Genomic DNA, 19,339 nt, shown 5'->3' with positions numbered 1-19,339 from the left:
GGGCCAGGCCACACTTCAGGCCAAATCCATATTATGAAGACCTGGAGAGAATGGAGGAGGCGGTCATGTCAATTCTGCACAACTTAGAGATGGAGAACACTGAGATCCATGAGAAAACCATAAGCTGAAGAAGGAGATTACCTTCTCTAGGTAAGTCCTGGTCAGAAAGGCTGTCACCTGTGGAATGGCTATTTCTGATTTCTTTGTTCTGGATTGGACGGTCTTCAGCTCTGGTTCTATCTCTTGTGCTGTTTACACATCAGTGTGCCAGGGTCATCAGGACTCAGTTTTCAGTTCCATAAAAGACTGTTACTCATCCCAGGATTGTCTAGGCATCTGCAGAAGGCTCTAGATAGAACAGCACTGATTGACGTCAGCAGAACGTTATTAGGCTGACCTGGGCCTCTGGGGTCATACCAGGTTTTACAACACTCAGTGCGTGGACCACAGGGTTAGCATGACCTTCTCTTGGTTCTACTGACCTCTTTTGCGGGTGTTTGCCAACTACTAATTGATGTTGGCCCCATGCATTGGGCTTTCATGGATAGTTATAGATCCATGTTCTTTTTGAGAGATGTGGACACTAATTGGTACTCAGGCCAAGCAAACAATTTATTCTTCCCCGAATTAACTCTTTGTGGTTTGTGCAGCAGCATTATGTGTATCGAGATGTATTTTATTAAGTCATCATGGGTATCTGGGACCTGGTAGAGTTAGTGGGACTTGGGAGTAGGAATGGGAGAAAGGGGCAGCATGATCTTACTATGCAGACTGTATTTCCAGAAACCTGCTCAGCCAGCTCCTGATGGAGAACACATGTAGGAAGAAGTTGCTCCCACTGAAGCAGGAGAGCAAGGAGGGACATCTTGAGTGTGCAATGAACCAGAAATATTTGGTTGACTTCAACAAGAAAGATAAAGACCAGCAACCTCCAGACCCAGCATCATCAGGTACGGAGGGGCAGCTGTTAGCTTAATATCTGATAAAATTTGCCAATTTGATACATCTTTGCTCTCTCCTACCACCTTTCTAATTTACACACACAACCTGCCAACCACCTCATGTAATGGAATTTTTCATTTCTCTGCCTATGCACAAGTATTCTGGGAAGTCAACCACTTTTCAGAAACTGAATTATTTTGCAAGTATATTTTGCTGCCACTTTTGAAGCTGCATTATAGAAATGGTGACAGATCAATAACATATCACATTATTGCACATGCACGTGATAGATTGGATGCTATGTAGAGTTTTGAACATGTTCTTGGTTCTTGAGAAATGACAAGTGGTCATGTGACTTCTTGTGTAGGAAGCACCTTTCCGGGATAAGAACCAAGTGCAAATGTCAAATTAGTACTTGTCATTGGCTTTAACCTTGGTGACATATGGACATCTCCTTTCTTCCTGCAACCCAATGAGGTCCCTTCCATTGCCCTGTTCTTGGTTTGCACTGGTATAAGTCTGGGTCCCATATTGGCAGCCCACATTACTGTGAGGGTTTCTGGAGATTTTCCCTGCCCACAGAGTTAGCAACAATGATATCAGTTAAAAGGTCTATGTTGACTGTCCAATAGAACTGAGGTGGTAGAAGGCAGCATTCTGACAGCTGGCTTGCTTTTCAACACCAAATCAGTGTCTGAAAAACTGCCTTCCTCTCCCAGGTCTCAGAAAGTGCAAGAGAGCTGGAATTGGACACACAGCAGTAAAAGAGCTTCCTGAAGAATAAGTTGCTTTCTCACGAGTCCCTGATGACAAACATCTTGAACGGTAACAACATTTTTTGGATGAGAATTCTTCCTCAGAGTTAATTTGTCATTTCTTAGAGACCCTAAATTTATATAACACTAAGCCAGCCTGACTGATTGAGGTCTTACTCACTTTCTTCTTCAGAAAACACCACTTGAGAGACAACTTGGGGGACCACCTTTCATTATGTGTGCTAGAGGAGAAACAGCAATACATCTGTGCTTCTAAATGTTCGTTAAGAATATGCTGTTTAGAAATATTTTTGTTATGATTTTAATTGAAGTTTTCTTTTTGTTGTTTCATATTAATATGTTCTTGTTACTGTTTTTCACTTTCCAATATTTTTAAATATTTTTATTCATTCATTTTAATCCTGTTTTGTTGTAAAAATGTATTCATTATGAATAAATATTGATTTCTATCTCTTGACTCTTAAGACCATCATTCTTATTCAAGGGTTCTGTCCCCTCCTGAGGGCTTAGAACTGACAGCTAGAGATGGATCTCTGCATGTTCCATGGAGCCCGGGATAATAAGTGAATTCAGAGTCACCAAGGGGTACTCAGTGTGACAGTGTCTTTTGTGTGGATAATGTGGCTTTTTCTCGGCACACACTTTATGATATAATCACTGACATGCTTTACCCAATTGTTAGGGTCCATGTGGTTCTTCTGAGAGAGCAGCAGATGCTCTACCCTGTGAGTCATCACCACAGCTCCTGCAGGTGGCTTCTGTTATTCCACATGAGGTCCTGTATTAGGTGGACAGGATCACCTCCAATTAAATAGAGAGATCTCAGGAGATGTGTGTTCACAGGGAACTTACTGAGCCGTGCGTGCTCAACGTGTTAGGTTGCCAGGCATCCGTACAGGGCTCTGGTGTTCCCACTCCTCATTGTGGGTCAGGATCATCCTCCAGCATCACTTAGTTTCCATATAAGAGCAGATCTTTCAACTGTTATCAATGATGACCATATGTATTGTGCACAACTGATAAAATACAGAAAAGAAGCTAGCTTCTTCTAGGCCAGCTTGGCATAATCAGTTTTTTGATTGTTAGCAAGAAAATTATTTTAATCTGAGCCATTTAGGGAGGAACCTCAAGAGCATCTATAGTGAATGTAGCCTGCTGCTGTGAACACAGGTTTCTTCTGGAGAGCAGGCCTGTGCAAGCCCAGAACCTAGGTGGGACAGTTCAAGCTACCCTTTTTCCATGGCCAATCTGAGATCGTATTGAGAATGTATTTTTTCCAGTGACTGATTTCCAATTTATGGAATTGAACTAACTTACTGAGTGTGGAGGTGACTCAGAGAGTTAAAGTACAGAAGGAATAATCCAGAATGTCCACAAAAGCTTGCTGTCACCCCAGGGCTTTTAAAAGCTCAGCAGCTAGAGAAGCAATGTAGAATTTGGTTATTCTCATGCTTAGGTCTAGTCATTCATTATAAGCTGAACATAACACAAAAAGTGTCCTCTGTGTCATGATAGAAAGTAGTTGTAACTAGATTCACCCCACACTATCACATCACTACCGTATTTGAGGTTCTCAGTTACTATCTAAGAACCTGGAAGAGGCCTGGGTCTTGCTACACAAACTCATGATTTATGTCTTAATGACACTGTGTGCTTTGTTCTGTTAATGCTACCATTGGCATACAACACCTTGGATACTTTGTACTGACATCTGTGACATGAGACAATAGTTCATGTCATGCCTAACCTAATAAACTGTCCTTAGAGTACAGTGTAGACAGAGGGGCCTTCTTTTCCTATGAGATAGCAAACCATTTCCAGTCTTCAGTCAAGACTGACAGCCATTGTCCAGTGCCTGCCTTGAGATGTCCACATTTTCACCTGAGAATCTTCATCCAGGCTGCTCTGTAATCTTGTAGAAGATTAATTGTGTTCCATCCCTAGGATTTAATTCAGTGTCCCTGTACTTACCCGACATGCTCAAATCTGTAGGTCCTACCCTAACCCTGTGTTCCTTAGAGAGAAAGAAAATAAAGAACCACATTGCACTTGAAGTTTCTCCTCCAACAAAAGTTGAGCCTGCATAGGGCCTTTAAGTAACTCTAAGCCCCAGCTTCCCCACAACTCCCTCCATTGATTCCATTATTGATGTGTTTCATAACTGCTCACTTTATTTTTGGTGTGTAAAGAATGTGCACCATGTCAGTAAAGGCGGTGTGCGTTTGTGTGTGTGTGTGTGTGTGTGTGTGTGTGTGTGTGTGTGTGTGTGTGTGTGTGTGTGTAGTCCCTAGTGAAAACTGTCCAGGTGCAGGGAGACTCATGTTACTACTGTCTCATGGCACGCAGGGAGCACTGAAATCGTGGGCTACTTTAATACAGCCTCAACCGCGCTGTGCATGGTTTGCAGTGAGATTGTGATGTCATCCCCACTAGAGAGAGCAGCATAAGCTTCATTTATTACATGCTGCTCTTACCAAGGTGAGGCAAAGCCTCATCTTATAGAGTGTGTGGTAGGATTTGATGGCAGGAAATTAGTTCAAGGCTCAAATCAAATCAATCAATTACAAACAAGGAGAAAAATACAAAGAGTCAAGGGAACCACGAGCTGTTTGTAGGTTTTTTTGTTTCTTTGTTGGTTTGTTTGCTTGCTTTTTTTTTTTTTGTTTGTTTCCTTTTTCTTTTTGTTTTTTCTTTTTTTGTTGAGAATATCCACCAGACACACAACCTGTTCCTGAAACAAACTGCACACCAGAGAGACAATACCAAAACTGACAAAATTAGAAATGAAAAGGGGGATATAACAATAGACAATGAACAAATTCAACAATCCTCCCTGGTTTGAGTGCCCTGGGGAAGTTGGGAAGCCACTTTTCCCTGTCCTGTGTGACTTTCCCTGCTTAGTGAGCTCTCCACAGGAGATGCTTTCACATGCTTCTTTAAAAGCACCTGTTCCTCAGATCTAGCTCAGCTGTGAAAACAGGTTGGGGGGAGGGAGGCAATGGGGGAGGGTTGGGAGGGGAACACCCATAAGGAAGGGGAGGGGGGAGGGGGATGTTTGCCCGGACACCAAAGAATTATTATTAAGTATTAAATAAATTTAAAAAAAAAAGAAAAAATGTCCTGGGGACAGTGATTTCAGATTGTGCCTTCAGCCAGGAATCTCTGTTGCCATTAAGGCAAGCAGCCTGGGTCCTCCTAAACTTGTCACTACATCAGGGTGTCTCTGCTCTCACACCTGCATCAGGTCCTCCTCAGATGAAGGCTTCTCAAAAAAAAGTATATAAAGCAATGTTTCTCAACCTGTGGGGAGCTACCACTCACAAAGATGTATATCAGATACCTTGCACATTATAACTTATAAGAGTAGCAATATTAGTTATGAAGTAGCAATGGAATAATTTTGTGATGGGGGTCACCACAGCAAGAAGAGCTGCATTAAAGGGTTACATCAGTAGGAGGGATTTGAACCACTGCCATAGAAGCTGACCGATGGGAGCAGACTCCTCAGCTGAGTAGAGACCCATGGCAAGTGATACTGTGTCCCACCCTAGAACCCAGAGGCAGAATATATCACAGGAGTCTGTGGCTCACCTTGTCTTAAATTCTCCCAGGGTCAAGAATAGCATTGATCATCTCAGCAGAGTCAGCTTGCACAGCCCACATCAGGCCCATGGCTTCCCTTTACAGAGAAGGATGTGGGTCTGAGTGACAGCCCGTGAGACTGAGGGGACCCTGATAACCATTTGCTTTGAGCTGTGGTTTCTTCACCTGTAAAATGGAGGGGTTTCTGCTGAATTGGGTTGTTGTGGAGATTAACAGAACATACAACCTGCTCAGTGTCTGCCTGACATGGACCCTGCTGGTTAAATGGAAGCTGTCGATGGTGACGAAGGTAAAAGTAGAATATCTAGCCCAGTAGTGTTAGATGCCGGGCGCCAGGCAGGGTTTGTAAGTAAGGATTTTGTGATGCTAAGACAGCCTAGTATTAAAACAGAAGGCTCTTATGTTAAATTTTTAAAAAATGAATCCAGTATAAACTACCAATATGAAATAATCATACTCAGAATTGAGCTAATTCCTGTGAAGTCATTTAGTTTTTCATTTTCTGCTTCTATTTTCAAGGCATCTAGAGTAGCACTATACGAAATCCTAAAGCCTTCTCTTATGGTGCTACCCATTCATTCCTCTCTCCTTGAGGACTTCTCAGGTGACTTAAGAAAACCTGATTTCGGGCTGGGGATTAAGCTCAGTGGTAGAGCGCTTGCCTAGGAAGCACAAGGCCCTGGGTTCGGTCCCCAGCTCCGAAAAAAAGAACCAAAAAAAAAAAAAAAGAAAGAAAACCTGATTTCCTTACAGATTGTCCCGAGCTGGTGTGATCTCTCTGTCCATGGGCATTGCCAAAAGCTGCAGAGCCAATGTGTTGTTTTACAACACAAAATTTCCAGACATCAATTTTACCAATGAAGTCTCAGGAGTCAGATGCTGAATTCAAGTAAAGCTCCCAATTGTCCTTCCTAATTCATTGTCCCCCCAGAAGAAGAGCGTTGTAGCTCCCTCTGCACACTTTCTTAAAAATCCTTCAACTCAAAGACTTTCCATTGCCCTAGTCATCTTCATTTCCTATCAAGTTGTGCCTTGATCTGCTCTAGACCTAAGTGCCCTTTAGCTTTGCAGTAAAGGTGTGAGGTAGGTGAGGTGAACAGTAATAAAGTCCATGTTCACAGTAAACAAAGAGCTCTTGCATTAAATGTCTGTGCCCTGGCGATGCTATACCACACAATAGTTCTTCATGAAATAATACATTCATGAAGATCAGAGTGTGATCAAATATTTTGTAACACAACTTAGTAATGTTCTCTCTATTACATAAGTCAAGTACTATCCTGTTTATTCCGGTCTTTTTCTGTCATGTCTGTGTGACTCACCATGGGAATCCCAAAGAATATAAATCCTGGGCTTTTGAAAATGTTGCATACAGCCAACCGGGGACCAAAACCACCCAGGAGACTACTGATACTTGACACACATAAAGTCACCTCCCTATTTTCATATAATTTATGGCAAGAAGTCACCATTGCTGACCATGTGTCATTATCCAACATGCTACTAAATGGAAGAGTTGGGGTCAAGGAGGTCACCCACAAAGCACAAAACACCCATCTCAGATACATATGTATGCTTTATTGAATCCAAACATCCATGGATTTCAGGACACAATTAAAAGTCCAAACACAAGGATAAGAGACATAGAAGAGAATTGAGATTTCTAGTTCATAGGTCCAGTAAACATCTTCAACATATCATAGCAGAAAACTTCCATAAGGTAAAGAAATTAAAGGCCATAAAGGTACAGGAAGCCTAAAGAACGCAAATTAATTTAACCAGAAAAATTTGCTCCATTCACATAATAATTAAAACACTAAATACACAGATAAAAGAAAGAATATTATACAGGGTAAGGTATAAATATCTACTAAGAAATGAATTCAGACCTATCTGAATTACACCAGACTGCTCAACGGAGACTGAAAGAGCCAAAAAATCCTGGACAGATGTAATGCAGACCCAGGTCCTTATTCCCAGCATAATTCGCAATCACCATGAATGGAGAAACCAAGATATTTTATGACAAATACAAATTTAAACTAAGAAAGCATAACCGAGGATAATAGGAGGAAAAATCCAAGACAATGAGCTAAACTATACCCAAGAAAAAACAAGAAATTAATCACCTCACAATAATTTCAAAAATAAGAAGAGAAGCACCCAAACATAATTTCACCTACAACCAGAAAAAGAAGAGACAGCAGCAACCATTGGTCATTAATATCTAACCAGACCCTCTGTCACCAATCCCCCAGTTCCTAGGGACAAAACTGCCAGCAAAAGTGTATACAAGGATGGGTCTATGGTTCTAGGTAACTGTGTAGAAGAGGACTGACTTAAGAGGCATCCATGTGGGGAGAGGCCATTGACTACACAGAGGCCTGTTGCCCCACCAAAAGGAGATCCTGGAGTTGTGAGGTGGGAATGGATATGTGTGGGTGGGGGAGCACTGTGATATGGGCAAAGCTGAGCAGAAATGGGATTTAAGATTTGATGAGGGCAGTCTGGAAAGCAGGAAAACATTTGAAATATAAATAAATAAAATAACCAATTAATAAAAAAAATAGCCTAAAATAAAGTAGAAAGTGAAAAGATAAAAGAAAACTTACACCAAAACAAAACTAAAGAAATCCCTGTAGTGTATTAGTCTAATTCTGCTTTTATTTAATGCTAATTTGTAGAACTCAAGACTGGTTAACCCCCAAACGCTGACCCTGCTCCCAGTTAACTGTGATCATAAAGAAGCCAACAGCCAACAGCTGCACAGCAGAGAGATGGGGGAGGTGAGCTTTGAGGGCTTTGCTAGAGAGGATCATGAGGAGGGAAGAAGGAAGAAGAAGCTGCCAGAGAATAAAGGAAGAACGTGTGTGATGGAGAGGAGAGAGGAAGAGGACAGCAGCCATGGTTAAGGGAGAGGAGAGCCTGGTCCTGAGGGCTGTCCAAGGGGAACAAAGAGCAGCCAAGATGCTACACAGTCAGTAAGAGTTGAGCGTTATTGTTTGGAAAGTAGATCTGATACCATGGAGGGCAGGCAGCTGCCCAGCTACTGTGCTGACTAATGCACACTAAAAATAAATTTAACACAATATGTATAACCAGTAAGACAGCTCTGTAGAGGATCCTAAAAGGAATACTTTAGTTTGAAGGGAAGCATAAACTATTAGAGAAAACAGGAAATGATTTAATAAAACTACAACAGTCAATCAAAAGAATCCAATAAAAACCACAAAAATTAACAAAATGACAACATTTAATACATAGGTTTAAATAATATTTGCACGTCACTAAACTCAATTCCCCAGTAAACACACATACATTTAGCAAGAAACATGATCACCATCATGATAGATATAGAGGATATACTAGGGAAACAGACCTAAGACACAGGTTCCTATGGCGATTCTATGCAATTTCTCTATCAATAAAAACCACCAAGCTCTAGAGGTAAATGTCTGTGTTAGTGCTGACCTACACCACCAGATGTACATTTTTTTAAGTAAATAACAAATCTTGGGGCTTACAATGTAATCAAATATCCTGAAACATGAGTTTGCAGTGTTCCCTACATTTTTTAAATGAAGCACTTTGACTACCATTTTGGTTGTTTCCAATCCTGACTGAGTGCATCATCACGGGAATCCCAAGGAAAATCAGAAATGGGTTCTTGAAGCTGTTGCACAGGGCCAGTATAGACCTAAGTGCCACAGAGGAAACCTTGATTCTTATCACAAGGGATCATTTCACCATCCCTCTTGTCACATAACTTATGGCAAGGTGTCACCTCTCCTGACCTTAGCTTCTTCTCCTAAATGCTGCCAAAGGGAAGATTTGGTGTCAAATCATTTGTCTGTGAGTTCCCCAACTTTTCCCATCACACCTTGGTTACTTGCCGAACCAGAGAGAACAAGGGCACTCTCTACCACAGCACTTCTTCATGCCCATAGCCTATCAGTCTGCTGGCAGGGACTTGAATTTTTTCTGCCTGACTCTGCCTGACCCTGACCCTGACCCTGACCCTGACCTGTCCCCAGCCCTGGCCCCGGCCCCGGCCCCTGACCCTGACTCTGACATCTCCTACTTCTTCAGCCCAAGACATTTGAGATCTGGAGTAGCCATTCCCTGCACCGGCCCTGCCATTAGAGTCTAAAGGCAGTGAGGACAGGCCCAGCTGACACTTATGTCTCCCCATCCCCAGATGTGTTTTGCACAGTTCTACACTCACTGCTTAGTTTGAGGGACCCCAGCAGGTGGCAGGCTTTGCTGAGCCTCAGGTGTGCCCCTGGAGCAGTGGGGGGACTTATGATTGAGGGAGGACACTCAGGGAGGTGCAGGCCTTTCTCAAACTCTCTGATCATCCATCCAATACCCTCCCTGGTTCTTGCCCAGTGGAAGTTGGGAAGCCACTTTTCCCTGTCCTGTGTGACTTTCCCTGCATAGTGAGCTCCCCTGCAGGAGATGCTTTCACATGCTTCTTTAAAAGCACCTGTTCCTCAGATCTAGATCAGCTGTGAAAACAGGCTTCTCCATGTCAGTGTGCTAGCTCCTCCTCCCAGCTCAGAGCTGCAACACCAGAGGATCCTCCAGCCCCAGTGCTGGGTGGGTCCCACAGAGGACTTAAGGCAAAGTGTTTCTTCTGAGAAGTGACTTAGAACAGAAGGTTCAGAAGTGACAGTCAACCCCCAAGTGCTTCTTCCAGGAGAAAGCAACCAGCTCTCCCTTTTAAACAGTGTTGGCTCCCACATGACCTAGTTCTGTCATTGGAGAAGATTTTCTGCAGCTTAATTGCCCAGTCAGAGTAGGGCTACATCCTTGATCCATGCTCATTTCCACAACAAAAAGTCCTCCTCCACAACCCAGGCCTTGAGGTGAACCCAGGTCTTTCCAGGACCAACAGACCTGAGAGAACAGAGGGCAGCCCAGGGGAGAGAAGAGACCAGAATGATTTTAAGCTGGAGAAAACTCCCATACTAGCCATTTAACAACTTTTGTCCAGACCGTGGACTGCAGAATCTTAAGATAACATTTTTCTGATATCAGCTGATAAGTGAAGCTGAAGTCCAACCTGGGTGGGATCATCCCAGGCAGGGAGGGGATCTGACTCTGCAGGCCTGGCCAGCCTCTGTGGTCTCCTGAAAATAATTGTTGGTCAGCTGTTAATCTGAAGTGAGAGTAGGTTTTTGCTAACACAAACAGATGAGATTTCAAGTTTCACACACTATGTTAAAGACACACATTTACACTCGGGGATTTTAACTTACTTCTGTAGAAGTGACGGTAGGCCAACAGAGTGAAAGCATTCTTGCCTTTAGCATTCTGTCTGTATCAGAGACTACAGGGACTGGCTTCCTGGACAGATATGTCCAAGGAGACAGACATTGTAATGGGGGGGAGGGTTGAGGTAAGAAATATCCTGGGGACAGTGATTTCAGATTGTGCCTTTAGCCAGGAATGTCTGTGTCATTAAGGCAAGCAGCCTTGGGCCTGCTAAAACTTGTCACTACTACAGGGCATCTGGTCCAGGTCCTTCTGAGATGAAGGCCTCTCTTTATAAAAGAAAAAAAAAGTTTATTGAGTAATGTTGCTCAACCTGTGTGTCGTGACCCCTTCTAGGAGAATGTATGTCAGATACCTTGCATATCAGATACTTAGCATGCTATGACATAAAAGAGTGGCAATATTAGTTATGAAGTAGCAATGAAATAATTTTGTGATGGGGGTCACCACAGCATGAAGATCTGTATTAAAGGGTTACATCATTAGGAGGGATTTGAACCACTGCCATAGAAGCTGACAGATGGGAACAGACTCCTCAGATGAGTAGAGACCCATGGCAAGGGATACTGTGTCCCACCCTAGAACCCAGAGATAGAATCTATCCCAGGAGTCTGTGGGTCACCTTGTCTTAAATTCTCCCAGGGTCAAGAATAGCATTGATCATCTCAGCAGAGTCAGCTTGCACAGCCACATCAGGCCCATGGCTTCCCTTTACAGAGAAGGATGTGGGTCTGAGTGACAGCCAGTGAGACTGAGGGGACCCTGACACTCATTTGCTTTGAGCTGTGGTTTCTTCACCTGTAAAATGGACGTGTTTCTGCTGAATTGGGTTGTTGTGGAGATTAACAGAACATACAACCTGCTCAGTGTCTGCCTGGCATGGACACCTGCTGGTTAAATGGAAGCTGTCGATGGTGATGCATTTAAAAGTAGAATCTCTAGCCCGATACTGTTAGATGTAGGTGTTGTAAGCATTTTGTGATTCTAAGACAGCCTCGCATTAAAACAGAAGGCTCTTTTTTTAATTTTTTAAAAAATGAATCAGGTATAAAATGCCAATATGAAATAATCATACTCAGAATTGAGCTAATTCCTGTGAAGTCATTTAGTTTTTCATTTTCTGCTTCTATTTTCAAGGCATCTAGAGTAGAACTATCTGAGATCCTAAGGCCTTCTATTATGGTGCTACCCATTCATTCCTCTCTCCTTGAGGACTTCTCAGGTGACTTAAGAAAACCTGATTTCCTTTCAGATTGTCCCCAGCTGGTGTGATCTCTCTGTCCATGGCCCTTGCCAAAAGCTGCAGAGCCAATGTGTTGTTTTACAACACAAAATTCCAGACGTTAATTTTTACCAATGAAGTCGCAGGAGTCAGATACAGAAGTCAACTCCCAACTGTCCTTCCTAATTCACTGACCTCCCAGAAGAGCATTCTTCTTCCCTCTGCACACTTTCTAAAAATCCTTCAACTCAAAGACTTTCCATTGGTTTAGTTATCTTCATTTTCTTTCAAGTCCTTCCTTGACCATCTCTGAACCTAAGTGCAGTTTTAACTTTGCAATAAAGGTGTGTGGTAGGTTAGCCTTACCAAATTAGAGTCCATGTTTGCATCAAACAACCAACCCTCGTGTTAAATGTCTGTGCCATGGCAATGCTATACCACACAATAGTTTATCAGTAAATAATACATTCTTGGAGATCACAGTGTGATCAAATATTTTGTAACATAATTAGTAATTTTTGGTCTATTATATAAATTAAGTTCTTTGACAAGGATTCTGTTGATATCTGTCATATCTGAGTGCATCATCATAGGAAACCCAAGGAACATCAATCCTGGGCTTTTGAAACTGTTGCACATGGCCAACTGGGAACCAAAACCACCCAGGAGACTACTGATACTTGACACACATAAATTAACCTCCCTGTTTTCATATAGTTTATGTCAAGAGGTCACCATTCCTAACCATGTCTCATTATCCAACCTGCTACTAAATGGAAGAGTTGGCATCAAGGAGGTCACCCCACAAAACACAAAACACCCATCTCAGATAAACATGTATGGTTTATTGAATCCAAAACATCCATGAATTTCAGGACACAATTAAAAGTCCAAATCTAAGGATAATAGATATAGAACAGAATTAAGATTTCCAGTTCATAGGTCCAGTAAACATCTTCAATAAATTATAGCAGAAAACTTCCATAAGGTAAGGAAGAAAATGCCATAACTGTACAAGAGACCTACAGAAGGCTAAATGAATTGTACCAGAAAAAACTCTGCCATTCACATAATAATTAAAACACTAAATACGCAGATCAAAGAAAGAACTTTAAAAGGGGTAGGGTATAAATAACCAGTAATAAATAAATTCAGACCTATCTGAATTACACCAGACTTCTCAACAGAGACTCCAAAAGCCAGAAAAATTTGGGCAGATGTATTGCAGACCCAGACTCCTATACCCAGCATAATTCTCAATCACCATAAATAGAGAAACCAAGATATTTCACAACAAAACCAAATTTAAACAATATTTTTCTTTAAGAGAGCACAACAGAGGATAATATGAGGAAAACCCCAAGAAAATGAGCTAAACTATACACAAGAAAAACCAAGAAATTAATCAACTCAATAATTTCAAAAAAGGGAAGCAAACAAACGTGATTTCACCTATAACCAGAAAAAAGAGGAGAAAGCAGAAACCATTTGTCTTTAATATCTAACCAGATCCTCTGTCACCAGTCCCGCAGCTCCTAGGGACCAAACTGCCAGCCAAAGTATATACAAGGATGGCTCTATGGTTCTAGGTAACTGTGTAGAAGAGGACTGACTTAAGTGGCATCATGGGGTGGGAGGCCATTGACTACCCTGAGGCCTATTGCCCCACCAAAAGGAGGTCCTAGAGGTGTGAGGTGGGGATGGATATGTGTAGGTGGGGGAACACTGTCACATAGGCAAAGCTGAGCAGAAATGGGATGTAAGATTTGATGAGGGGAGTCAGGAAAGCGGGACAACATTTGAAATATACATAAATAAAAAAACTAATGATTAAAAAATAGCCAAAAATAAAATAAAGTAAAAGGTAAAAGAAAAATTAAAACAAAACAAAGCAAAAGAAATCCTTGTGGTGGAGTGGCCTAATTCTGCTTGTATTTTACTGCTAATTTGTAGAACTCAAGACTGGTTAATCCAAAAAAAACCTGACCCTGCTCCCAGTTAACTGTGTTTATAAAGAAGCCACCAGCCACCAGCTGCAGAGCCAAGAGATGGGGGAGGGGAGCTTTGAGGGCTTTGCTAGAGAGGATCATGAGGAGGGAAGAAGGAAGAAGAAGCTGCCAGAGAATAAAGGAAGAACGTGTGTGATGGAGAGGAGAGAGGAAGAGGACAGCAGCCATGGTTAAGGGAGAGGAGCACCTGGTCCTGAGGGCTGTCCAAGGGGAACAAAGAGCAGCCAAGATGCTACACAGTCAGTAAGAGTTGAGCGTTATTGTTTGGAAAGTAGATCTGATACCATGGAGGGCAGGCAGCTGCACAGCTACTGTGCTGACGAATGCACACTAAAAATAAATTTAACAAAATATGTATAACCAGTAAGACAGCTCTGTAGAGGATCCTAAAAGGAATACGTTAGTTTGAAGGGAAGCATAAAATACCGGAGGACACAGGAAATAATGTAACAAAACTATGACAGTCAATCAAAAGAGGCCAATAAAAACCACAAAAATTAACAAAATGACAAAATTTAATACATGTCACTAAACTCAATTCCCCAGTAAACAGACATACATTTAGCCAGAAACAGGATCACCATCATGAGAGATGTAGAGGATATACTAGGGAAACAGACCTAAGACACAGGTCCCTATAGCAATTCTATGCAGTTTCTCTATCTAGCTGACAGAATAGATTTCAAACCAATCCTGTCCACAACATGTAAGGACATTCACTTCATACTTTGCAATTATCAAAAGATACCACAACTCTAAATAAATACATATTAAACACAAGCTTCCTAATTTTAAAAGTACATACTATCAGATAGATATGAAACTACAGATTAGCTATAACAGTGGTTGTAATTGGTTTTAATAGTCCATTCTGACCAGTTGACAGATCACATGCAAATAAACAAAAGAGGATGAGCAGAATTCAGTGACATCATCAGTCAAATGGACCTAACAAACTACACAGAACTATACATATATTTTCTATCAGCCTGTGCTTCTGTCTCCAAAATTGACTACGGGTTAGGACACAGAACAACCCTCAGGAAAGATAAGAAGGTTGAAGTAGTGTCGTGCATTCTATCTGAGCACAAAGGAATCAAACTGATATCACACAATTGAAAGTACAGTCAGTGCACACACTCATGGAAAGTCAGCAACACAAACAACACACTACTGAAAGGGCCAAGGGAGAAATCCATAAGGAAAAATTAAAATTCCTAGAAACGAATGACAATAAAAACACAAGCACCACAAATCTCTGTGATACAACATAGTTTTAGGATTTATGTTGCAATCAGCAAAGCCACGGGAGTGGACCCATCTAATCCCTTTGTCATTCATCAGAAGTAGCAAATTTGGAGTGCGCTCTTTTTGGTTTATGCCGTGAATTTACTCACCACATTCCCAATTTCCCATTGCAATGATAACATTTACTTTTGGCAATACACATTGGATGTGTATAATTTGCCTTTTGATTTTGTAGGGGGAATAATTAAGGGACTGCCTGGAGTATCATAAAGCACTGTGGATAAACTGTACAGAGACCGAAAGACTACAGGAGTCTTGGAAGCTGAGCTAATGTATTTTTTTATTATGATATGTTTAAGAACCTATGGGGAATTGGGAGTGGAATATGGTGATCTGAATGATAATGGCCCCCATAAACTCATATATAGGAATGATTATTCCTGGTTTGTGGAAATGTTCGGTAAGAATTATAAGATATCGATTTGTTCGAGGAATGGTATGAGATTGGGCATTGAGGTTTCCAAATTCAATACCATTTATAGTTAACAGTCACTTTCTGTGTCCAACTTGCAGATAAGATGTAAGATCTCAGCCAGTTCTTTAGAAACATGGTGTCCTACCTGCTGCCATGTACCCCAGCATAATAATCAAAGACTCATGATCTTGAAACTGTAAGCCGCAATAAACTTTCTTCTATAAGTTCCCTTGCTCATGGTGTCTCTTTGCAACATAGAAAAGAAAATAAGATTGGAAGGAACATTTAAGTGAAAAATTTCTCCATAAAATACTGACAAATAAAATTCAGGAAAATACCAAAAGTATCAGGTACCATGATGACGCTGGCTTGATTCCAGAGGTACAAGAATGTTTCAACAAATACAAATGAATAAACAATTTACCACATAAAACCAAGAACAGGAAACACATGATCACTGCACTAGAGGCAGACAATTTCTTTAGCAAAATCACACAGCGATTCAAGAAAAAGTCCTGCAGAAGCTGAGATATGGAGAAGACATAACTTCACAATACAAAGGCAATATACAAGGCCAACAGCATCCTAACTGGAGAAAAATCTTAATGCATTTCCACTAAAATCAGGTATAAGTCACAGATGTTCAATGCTGAACTTCATGGGAATGAAAAAAAAACTCAGAACTCACATGAAAGCACAACTGAGCAGGGCAGTCAGACACTGCTAACTAATAAGACAGTAAAGCACTGCGGGAGGCATCACCTTTAATGATTTCACCTTCATTTTGGGGAATAGTAAAAAAGAAAAACCAGCATGTTAATATCATGAGAGCAGACACAGTGCCTAATGGAATAAAATTGAAGAGCCTGATATTGGCCTATGTTCTTATCAGCATTTGGGTTTTGAGAAAAAGGAAAACAAACAAACAAAACAAAAAACTCACCACCCCCCCTCCCACCACCACACACAAGTGCAGTTTTCAACCTGTGGGTTGCAAGCCCTTCAGGGAACAACCACATATGAGACATACTTTATACATGCTATTTACATTACAATTCAAAACAGTAGCCACCTTACATTTATGACTTAGCAATGAAATAATTTGGTAGTTGGGGTTGGTTACCACAATGTGAAGAACTGTATTCCTTGAGTTGTTCTTGGTCATAGTATTTTTCTGCAGTAACAGAAATGTGACTGATATATAAACTGGTACCGAAGTGAGTGGAGATGTTTGTGAGGAACCTCTTGATTTTTTGGAGGAGGGTGGGAGACTTTGGATTGGGAAAACTGTTGAATTATTTAAGGAGATCTTAACAGTTCTTTTAGTTTGCCACATGGGAGACATAAGTATTGTGAGTCTGTGCAAAATAGAGCCTCTCTGATGAGACTTCAAAGGACTGCAGGAACTCTATTGGTGACTGGCTTAGAAGCAATTGATATAATTTTGGCAAACAATCTGTCTCTTTTCTGCCTGGTTACTAAGAAGTGACCTGAAGATAAATAAAAAACTGATTGACTAATTGTTTTGAGCAAATTTCAAGGGGTAGATATTGGGTGACCTTCCTCAAATGATAGGAATGTGTGTTTGTATTTTCAATTGTTAATGTAGCCAGGACTTCAGTTAATCCTGCCACATTCAGGGTCTGGACGCATAGGAAACTGCAAGGTCTCCCAGGATTTGGAAAATATCCCAATTGTTGTAAGGTCCTAAAACATGTTGTCACCCCACACAGCCCGAAGCATCTTAAAAGAACATGACCCCCTCATTCTCAAGAGGAAGGGTGGGTGGGTGGTTATTTGTCTGCCGTGGGTTATAGATGTTTATTGTTATTTAGGGGGTTGGTTGCAAGTTTTTACTGGCCATGGTCAGGGAGGAAACAGTAAAGCAGATTAGAATCAGGAATGTCTTTCTTCCTTTCTCTTTCTCTCCTCAAACCTTTTTCTCTCCTATCTAGTGTTGTGGGAAAGCAGGAGAAAGGGGCAAAAATGACAAAAGCATAGATTATTCTACCTCTTTTTATACTAGAACACAACACCAAGTCACAAAGATTTTAGGATGGCATGGATTTTGGATGATGATACAATTGAAAATTGTACTTGCATAAATGATTTAATTATTGTTTAAGATATAAGTATACAAAGCTTATTCATAATGTGGTGTAAAATTCTAATTCTATAAAATTACTACTGCACACTGCCATGGATACTTAAGGAATGCAAGCTAGTACTTTTCAACTATAAATAATCAGTCTTGTAGTCATGTTAGGTACTGCTTTAGTTAGGTACAGAAATAAGCTTTCTTTAACTTCCTGTGTATGTTTTTAAAGTTAAGCAGAAAGTAAATTCCTTGAAAAAAAGCTACATTTGTCCACTGAGATAGACTTTACATACAAAGGAGGTTCTCAAATCCTTTAGAGGTCTGAAGAATCTGCCATTTCAAATGTCCTAGTAGTTAAAGGCTTTTCACAGTGGGAGAGAACTCAACTCCTGGCATTGTCCCCAGTCTATTCTGAAGAAGATGATTGGCTCTAAATAATCCTAACTGGAGTTTCCTTGTAAAGGAGCAAAGTGGCCATTGGGTGAAATAGTACCCACTTACTGCTGCTGCTAGAAAGCTGTCCAAACTGTGCAGAAGTGGATCATGGGAGGTCTGTTGTCCAAGTTTTTGGAGAAAAAATAGGATAGTCCTTCAAGTGACGTGCTTCAAAGGATTGTTGTCAGAGCTCCTGGCCCAGTGAGTTGAAGGTGGATGCCACAATGACACAGGAACATTTGCTGACAGTCTGTCAGGGTAGCCAACAATTTCTGTCATTTCTTTAGATTTGGAAGCTGTTTGCTCTGAATTTCCTTTTATTCAGGCAACATTTCTCCTTCTCAGATCTCGGATGGGGTTGAAGATTAGATAGTTTAGTCTTAACATTTTCTTGTTATGAGAATCAGAAAAGAAAACTTGTTCACCATCGTGCAGGAATGTGACAGCCAGGAACCTGGACAGGAACAGGGTGGACATGGGAGGCCCAGAAAGCAGGACTGGACGTATAGCCCACCACAGCATCAGAACGCCTGAGACAACCTCTCTGGCTTCATAAATCCTGAGAATTGAGAATGGGGATGGCAGGAGAGTGTGCGTGGTCTGACCACTGCTCGGGACTTTTTAAAGCATGTACCACTCCCGAGCACATAGAAGAGCTTGAGCAGAAAGAGGCAGGTGCCCAGAAGCTGCTGCTGTGGTAGGAGGCAGTTATGGCGGTTGGAGGTGGAGTTAGGGGCGGAGTTAGAGGCGGAGTTAGAGGCACAGGAGGGATGGGAGAGGACTGAGGAGTTTCCTTGGAAGGACCAGAACAGACACCATCCTTACCCACTCCAGAACCCCACCCAAATCCACCCCACACCTTAAAATGCCCAGTCCACTGCCAAACGTCCCCATGCCAAGCATTCACTGCTTTATCCCCACTGTGCTCATTTCTTATTTTTTTTTTAACTTCTTATTTATTCTCTGTGAATCTCACATCCTGCAGCTCAACTCCATTCATCTACCCTCCCCTCAGGTCTGCACTCCACCCTTGCATCCTGCTCTAAATCAGAGCAAAAATATTCTTCAGCTGCAAGCTGAAAAAAGAAAAAGAAAAAAAAAGACCATATATCCACAAAAGAGGTGTAAAATTATAAAATGAAAGACATAAACCCTTAAATTACTTAGAATTAACAAAAGTACTTTTGGTCTCAGAGGATGTATTATGGCTAAGAAACACAAGTTATGGTAGAGGATATAAAAGCTTAAAAAGTA

General features: G+C 41.3%; 1 protein-coding gene and 1 long non-coding RNA gene across 4 annotated transcripts in view; one reads left to right on the top strand and one right to left on the bottom strand.

Moving 5' to 3' along the window:
* The window catches only part of LOC134483188 (uncharacterized), a 341,330-nt gene that overhangs the window by 289,324 nt on the left and 32,667 nt on the right, over positions 1-19,339 (bottom strand). The window lies entirely within an intron of this gene.
* On the top strand, positions 754-2,175 carry LOC134483196 (uncharacterized). The gene is made up of 3 exons (XR_010060071.1): positions 754-950; positions 1,662-1,767; positions 1,891-2,175. It is a non-coding gene; the product is annotated as an uncharacterized LOC134483196 (long non-coding RNA).

Source organism: Rattus norvegicus, chromosome 19, assembly GCF_036323735.1.
Source record: "Rattus norvegicus strain BN/NHsdMcwi chromosome 19, GRCr8, whole genome shotgun sequence".
NCBI classification, from domain to species: Eukaryota; Metazoa; Chordata; class Mammalia; order Rodentia; family Muridae; genus Rattus; species Rattus norvegicus.
This window is presented reverse-complemented; position numbering and strand designations above follow the sequence as displayed.